This window comes from Dromiciops gliroides, chromosome 6 (genome assembly GCF_019393635.1).
Source record: "Dromiciops gliroides isolate mDroGli1 chromosome 6, mDroGli1.pri, whole genome shotgun sequence".
Lineage (NCBI taxonomy): Eukaryota > Metazoa > Chordata > Mammalia > Microbiotheria > Microbiotheriidae > Dromiciops > Dromiciops gliroides.
In genome coordinates this window covers 97,252,468-97,258,031 of record NC_057866.1, presented here as the reverse complement: position 1 = coordinate 97,258,031, position 5,564 = coordinate 97,252,468, and the positions used below count along the sequence as shown (strand labels likewise).

The 5,564-nt window shown below is 39.1% G+C and overlaps 1 non-coding gene across 1 annotated transcript; it reads right to left on the bottom strand.

Moving 5' to 3' along the window:
• Nucleotides 1-818: 818 nt before the first annotated feature.
• On the bottom strand, nt 819-921 carry LOC122733111. The gene has a single exon (XR_006353711.1). It is a non-coding gene; the product is annotated as a U6 spliceosomal RNA (small nuclear RNA).
• Between the last annotated feature and the right edge of the window lie 4,643 nt (nt 922-5,564).

The following is a 5,564-nucleotide window of genomic DNA, read 5'->3' as shown; positions in this document are numbered from 1 at the left end:
GAGGTCGGATTTGAACTCAGGTACTCCTGACTTCAGGGCCGGTGCTCTATCCACTGCGCCACCTAGCTGCCCCTCGCTGTAAATTTTTAAAATTCATTTTTGAATTTTGGGTGTACCATTGTTCTTTCTATTTACATTGCTGAAGTTACTGTGTGTATTATTCTCTTAGTTCTGCTTACTTTGCTGTGCATCAATTCAAATAGATCTTTCTATGCTTCTCCATATTCATCATACACGTTACTTCTCTTTTCAGTCATAAAAGTATTTTATGATTTTCTAGTTACACGTAAAGATAGTTTTTAGTTCCAAATTTTTCTTCCTTCCTTCCTCCCTCCCCTCCCTGCCTCCCCAAGACAGAGAGCAATCTGATATAGGTTATAAATGTACAATCACATTAAACATATTTCCACATTAGTCATGTTGTGAAAGAAGAATCAGAATAAAAGGGGAAAACCTCAACAAAGAAAAAAAACACCACAAAAAGTAGAAATGGGGTGATTCAATCTGCATTCAGATTCCACAGTTCCTCTTTCTGGATGTGGAGAGCATTTCCCATTATGAGTCCTTTGGAATTGTCTTGGATCATTGTATTGCTGAGAAGAGCTAAGTCTATCATGATTGATCATTGCACAATGTATACACATTACTTCTTACAGAACAATAATGTTCTATTATATTCATGTACCACAATTTTTTTAGCCATTCCCCAGTTGAGGGACATCTCCTTTGTTTCCAATTCTTAGCTATCATAAAAGGTGCTGCTATAAATATTTTGGAGTATATTTTGGATTTTCTTATTTATGGCTTCTTTGAGATATAAAAATATGGAACACTTCACAAGTTTGTGTGTCATTGTCCTGCAGGAGCCATGCTAATCTTCTCCAGGGCATTCCAATGTTAGCATATGTGCTGCCAAAGCAAGCATTGTCAGCTTCTAAGATGAGATCACAGCATCACAGAATTACTGGATGTTAGAATTTTACTTGGAGGAATCTTGGTGATCATCTAGTTCAAATGCCCCCACTTTACAGAGGAGGAAACAGGTTCAGAGAATGGAAATGACTTGCTCAAAGTCACATAGGTCATAAAGAGTAGAGGCAGGATTCAAACCCAGATCCTTTGACTCAACTCCATTGCTCTATCCACTACACCAGGAGATTCTGACCTTTCTGTTTGGTGACCAAGAACTAATTTCTCATATGGACCTTACTCTGTTGTATCACATGGGGAGACAAACTATTATCTGAAAACTATGTTCTTGAAGCAGACAGGTTGAGAAATCTAGAGAGACCTACCACGTTCTCCCTCTCTGCCTCTAGTTCCAACAGGCATGTTCCATCAGTAGCAGGTACCTGTGCTCTTCAGCTAGGGGAACCCACCTTGGTTGACCCACTTCCGTGGGCTAATTAGACAGGCTAATTAGAGCCAGGGTTGGCTAAGCAGCAGCCTAATGACTCATCCCCCTTCCCCCATCCCCCTCAATTCATTATAGTGATAGTGTTGGTGCAACCAAATCCCCCAAATATATTTCACCATGAACTTCACACAGCCAGTTTTGAAAGTGGGTGTAACCTGATGGAAATTGAATCAACATGTTTTGGCTCTCTCGTCCTGACATAAACCCTCAAATGTTCGTCAGGGATGATTCAATACTCTAGGCTTTCAAAAAGCTATTGAGTGCTTCCTGCTTCCAGGCCTCAAGCACGTTCTGCACTGGGCAAACAAGAGCTATCTTGTTCCAAACAGACCCATGATGAGTCTAAGTGGGCCCAACAAGTCCTTCTCTTAGCAATTAAAGCTCACCTTGGTTTTCATCTAATTAGAACCAAATACCAAGATTGTCACAGGATTGAGCATTGGGAGGGCTCTTAGAGATCCTCCAGTTCAACTTCCTCATTTATTTTGCAGGTAGGGGAATGGAGGGCAACAGAGAAGTTTATTGAATCACAGTATCATGGACATGGAGCTGGGAAGGAACTGTAGAATACAGGCCAACATTTTATGTATGGGGAAATGGAAGCACAGAGCAATGGAATGACTTGTCTAGGGTTATGCTAGAATATGTCTGAGGTGGAACATCGAGCTCATTTCTGCCCGATTCCAAGACTGGTGTTACGTTCACTCTTCCTCAATAGACCAACCCTCTCATTTGGTGGAAGAAGGAACTGAGCTCCCCTGATTGTTAAGTAAGTTCCCCAGGGATACATAGGTAATAAGTGTCAGGGTCAGGATTAGAATCCAGAGCCTCTCTAGTTTTCTTTCTCTTCATTCTGCCTTTACAACAGGCTGATTGATGCATCTGTTCATACAAGGGTAAGGCTTTACCCTGTTTTTTAGGGAGAAGAGTACACAGAAAGAGGTTTGCCTCATTCATTCATTCATTCATTCATTTGTTCATTCATTCAGAGAAACATTGTGTTTTAATAGAAAAAGCAATCTATTCAAATTCAGAAAATTCAAGTTCAAAGCCTGGCTTCTGTACTTTCTAGTTGTGTGTGACTATAAGCAAGGAAATTAATTTGTCTGAATCTTAGTTTCCTCATCTATAAAAAGGGATTATTAATTAACATTAATAGGCAATTAATAGTTTTGATATTGGTAGCTTGTTAATATTAATTAATGTTAGAAAAGACTGGAGGGAACTCACACACATTATTGTAGCCTACATCATTGTATCCCACCTTATTGTATGATAAGAGTATCAGAAGTATTAAAAGGGGAGGGCAATTACTATAAAAGATGGGTAGGAATTTGACGTGTGAAGAGGAGGAGGAAAGGCATTCAGGCCTGGGAAATGGTGTGAGCAAAGGCATGGAGACAGGAAAGCCTTTGATATATGAAAGGTGCAGAGAGTTGTTGGGATTATATATATTTGAAAAGGTATGTCTCAGTTTTCATCTCTAGTCCATCACCACTTTTTAAAATATTTATTTATTTAGTCCATCACCTCTTTCAGAAGATGGGTAGCATGGATCATCATCAGATCTTTTAAGTTTTCATTGATCATAGTTCTTAAGTTTTTCAAAAATGTTTTTCTTTACATAGGTATAGTCATTGTATAAATTGTTTTTCTTATTCTCATTTATTATAACTGTGTGAATCTTCATGTTTTAACTGTGTTTATTATAAACCACATATTGTTGGATTTTGTTTTCTAACATTTTCTGTTATCCTCTGACATTTTATGGGTGAGTTCATTCCATTTACATTCATGGATATTATTGTTAATTCTGTATTGTCTTCCATCACATATTCTTTTTTGGGGGGGGGCAATGAGGGTTAAGTGACTTGCCCAGGGTCACACAGCTAGTAAGTGTCAAGTGTTTGAGGCTGGATTTGAACTTAGGTCCTCCTGAATCCAGAGCCAGTGCTTTATCCACTGCATCACACCTAGCTACCCCCATCATATATTCTTATATGTTTTCTTCTCTTTGACCTTCCCCAATCCATCTTTACAGAAAAAGGATGATGAAGGAGAAGGAATGTGATCAATACCAGGGATGTCTAATTGAAATGATCTCTTCAATACCAGTGTTCTACCTCTCTTCCTGTTGTCCAGACCCCAGTCACTGGTTCCTAACTTTTCTTTCCTTTTAATTCTCCCTTTATAATCTACCTCTTGAAGGTGGTTTATTTTGCTTGTTACTACTCCCTCCTCAATGCTACCATTACCCTGAAGTACCTCTCTCTTTACCCACCTCTTCCCTGTTGATTTTAATGCATTTTTTCTTTTCTTTTTTTTAAAATTTAATTTAATTTAATTTTTATGGGGCAATTGGGGTTAAGTGACTTGCCCAGGGTCACACAGCTAGTGTTAAGTGTCTGAGGTCAGATTTGAACTCAGGTCCTCCTGAATCCAGGGCCAGTGCTCTATCCACTGCACCATCTAGCTGCCCCGATTTTAATGCATTTTTACACCATATACTTCAGCACGCTTGCGTGTGTACACACACACACACACACATTCACATGCATAATGTGTGTGGATGTATATATTCAATACTCCTTTGTCTGGTTCAGAGTGAGGTTCATGGGATGCCTCTTCCCCTTATCCCTGTTTGTATATTCTTCTTCTCAAGCACCCCTATTATGAGAAGTCCTAAGTTCCACCACCTTCTTTCTCATTTTTCTTTTTAGCGTGTTTCTTTTCCTCACCCTTTTCTTTCTTTTCTTAAGACCATCAAAATAGAACAAAACTACCCCAACTTCTCAGTTTCATTTTACTTCCTCTGAGACTCTTGAAAACACTGAAATTCTGAAGGGATACTTGAATCTCATTTCCCATTAGAATGTAAATACTTCATCATTGTTTAGTATCTTCCAATTGCTCAGCTGTATTTACCTTTCTCCTGTGTTTGCATTTCAAAATATCTACCTAGATCTGGTCTTTTTGCCAGAAATTCTTGAAAGTCTATTTCATATAAAAACTCATTTTCCTTCTATAGGATTACACTTAGTCCTGAAGAGCAAATTATTCTAGGTTGTAAGCCTTTATCTTTTGCTTTTTGAAATACTGTATTCCAAGATTTTTTCTTCATAAATTGTAGAACCTGTCAAGTCTTGTGTGATCCTAAATGTGGTTACCTGGTAGTTGAATTTCGGCTACTTGCAATACTTTTTTTTGGCGGTGGAGCAATGAGGGTTAAGTGACTTGCCCAAGGTCATACAACTAGTCAAGTGTCTGAAATCAGATTTGAACTCAGGTCTCCCTGAATCCAGGGCGGGTGCTTTATCCACTGTGCCACCTAGCTGCTCCCTACTTGCAGCACTTTTTATTTGAGCCATTGATTCTTAAATGATATCTCCTGGACTTCCTTTCAGGAAAGTTGTTTTTTGATAGAGGATGCCTAACCTTTCCTTTTTCTAATCTTTTGGGTTTGTTTTAGTATTTCTTGTTGCCTCATGGAGTCATTAAATTCTGTTTACTCCATTCTAATTTTCATAGAGATTTTCTAACTTCTGTTCAAAGCTCTTTTCTCTTCTTTCAATTCTTTCCTTCAGAGCTCACTCCAGGCTTCTTTTCCTTTGGTATAGAGCACCAGATGCTTCAGATGCTCCTAAAGTGTCTCTAGTACAAGTAAGTGTTGGCTGGCTTCCCTCTTGGAAGGGTCTTGAAAACTTCTGGCTTTCATTTTTATGCAGTATTAGACTACATAAAGGCACTTACTATAGTTTCTCTTTGGGTTTCTTGATCATTATTTGGTCTGGTGCTATTTTTAGATCTTTGCTAGAGTACATGTGGTGAGAACTGGGATCTTCCATGACCTTTCCTGGAACCATCTTAACCATCCATCTTACCTCAAAGGTTAGCTATGTCCACAAACACCCCAAACAGTTTTTCTTAGCAATGAGAGTGTGGATGTCTGGGCTCTGACCTATGTGACTGGTAGTGTCTTTCCATCCATTGCTCATTCTTACTATTGTCTAGATGGCATCTACCCCTCACTCCTTGTAGCTGCTCCCCTCTCATCTTTTTTTGGGGTGGGGTGGGGCAATGAGGGTTAAGTGACTTGCCCAGGGTCACACAGCTAGTAAGTGTCAAGTGTCTGAGGCTGGATTTGAAC